This window comes from Poecilia reticulata, linkage group LG23 (genome assembly GCF_000633615.1).
Source record: "Poecilia reticulata strain Guanapo linkage group LG23, Guppy_female_1.0+MT, whole genome shotgun sequence".
In the NCBI taxonomy this organism is placed as follows: domain Eukaryota; kingdom Metazoa; phylum Chordata; class Actinopteri; order Cyprinodontiformes; family Poeciliidae; genus Poecilia; species Poecilia reticulata.
The window spans coordinates 7,914,412-7,916,886 of NC_024353.1; positions in this window are offsets into that span (position 1 = coordinate 7,914,412).

Genomic DNA, 2,475 nt, shown 5'->3' on the forward strand with positions numbered 1-2,475 from the left:
TTATACCCTGAACGGCCTCTGTTGAAGGTCATACCATAGAATCTCAATTGAATTTCAGTCCAGACTTTGATTTAGCCACTCCAAACCTTTCATTCTGGTGTACTGTATGACTGTTTGTGGGTAATGGTTTTCACTATGGTTCACTGGAGTCCTAAAGGCTTTGAAACAATGAATGTAAAAATTTTTTTTTTGAATTTTATTAGATCAGGGCATGATGAGTTATTTTTTGAGATCTTTAACCCTATTTTTGTTGGTTCAATTTTAATTTCTTGATCTTACAAGTTAATTAAATGGCAGGTGATCACATTTTCACATAGGTCTAGGTTGGTGTAAAAGGCGACACAGCGTTTTGTGTTTCAAAAATATCACAATTTTACATTTAATCATGCCTTAAAAAGCCCAACCTCTTCCCTGGACTGTTTATGAATAATGCATCTTTAGTTTATGCAGTTTAGCTGATCAAACTCCACACAAAAAGCAGCGTCAGCTAACTATTTTTCCCATTGATTTCCTTCATTTGATCAAGATCAAAATGAATCGTTTCATCCTGGGAAAGGTCTGCAAACAAACCAGCTTCAAAGAGCCGTAATCTCCATCTTCTCACATCACGCTCCTCATTATTTCTGCTTGCTCTCTTTGTGTTGAGTCAGGGATTAAAGTTATCTGAGGGGAAGATTAGAGGAAAGCCGGTTTTGAGGAAGTCTGATCTCACTTTTATCCCATTTCACAGTTTGTTATTAGTGTGCACACCAAGGCGAAGGATCGAATTGCTCGTGAGGCATGAAAACTTTCTTTCAGAGCAAAAAGGTAAGCATCCGAGGACGTGCTTACAGGAAAGACCAGAAGATGGTCAAAAAGAGGCGTTGTACTGACTGTCAGGCAACAGATGGCGTCCATGAGTCATGAGATTCAAGAGAAAACATTGAACTCATTCAAACAAAGTAGCAGTGGCACGTTTTGCTTCAGCGGACAGCGGTGAACGGCCCAGTCCAAGAAACATACAAGGCTGGTGAGGAGGTTTGAAGGAACGGTGCTTCTTGCTGCCTCTTCTCACTTCGATCTGTCATTTAGACGAACGGCTGCACAATACATCCCAGTGTGTTTCAGTACAATGAGCAGCTCTGTTAGCGCTGATCCTGCAACATGTGTGGAAACAGGTGACTGCCTGTCAAAGAAATGAGAACATTCCCGGCTCTGCAGCTCCAACATGACATTTCAGGTTTAACACGGGGTTGGAGAGGGAATGACAGGCCTGACTCAGGTACTTAAAAATGTTGAAAAAGTTCGGTTTGAGCTTGCAAACAGAAATGAGTAGTTGCATGTACTGTAACCAAAGTTATTACATGTTCAGCTTAAAGAGCAACAAATAAAAATCCATGCAAATCATGCGTGATGTCAACGACCGACTAATATCGAAAAACAGATGTAACGCACCGTCATCCTACAACTTCCTGTCGTCTTCTTCGTCTTTTCCGCCGGTAGTAACATCCGGTTGTTGATGCAACTCAAAGTGTTTCCATTGCAGTTCTGCAAAATATGCTAATTTGATACAGCCGAAAAAATAACATTCTACTGCAAAAACTTTTCCTTAATTAACATGTTTCCATTAAGCAAATTTTGTTTTGTAATTCTAATGTTATATGAAATTTGACCCCTAGAAGGAAGAACAATCATCAACTTAGTTTAAGGTAAAGTAATTTAAGGGTACATTACTTTACCTCGTCTTGCAACATCGCCAACTGCTGGAGATCCAAAGGTTGGGCTTTTCCTTCTCAGTCTCACACAGTACCAAAACGATACAAGACTTCACCAGGACCGCCATTTTTAAACATCGACAAGGCTCCTTAATATTACCACACGCAGACAAAATGGTGTCATTTCCTTGTATTTTTTTATATTCATAGAAATTGAGGTTGCTTCTACTTGTGCTTCAGAACAGAAATTATTAAAACCGTAAGATTTCACTTCGTGAAGAAAATGGGAGTCAATCATTGCTTCAAATGGCTGTAAACACACAAAACATTTTAAATATATTACTGTTAAAGTTAACAGAAAATATGAGCAGAAGATTTTACCTACACTGATCAGACTGAAGTTTCCAGTATTTTAAATAAAATATAAAAGTTCTCCATAGATCTATGGTAATCCAGAAAGACTAATAGAAAATAGAAAGGAAGGACATAAGGAATAACAGACAACTTTTTGACAATTAGAGAATAAAACCTGGAAATACAAATGTTTTCATACAATCTCATTAGTTTTTCCATACTTTTCCAGGCCTGGAGAATAGTAAAATAAGATTTTAGGCTTGTCCAGACTTGGCAAGAACTCTGTGAAATATAATGTTGGAAAAAAATCTAAACGTTAAGCACTTTTCCTTCAGAGTTCGCTGCTAAATGAGAAAGGACCACTTCCAAACACTGGAGTATAAGCTTTAAACTTTAGGATCCAAAAAAATCTCCGTCATGCAGGTAG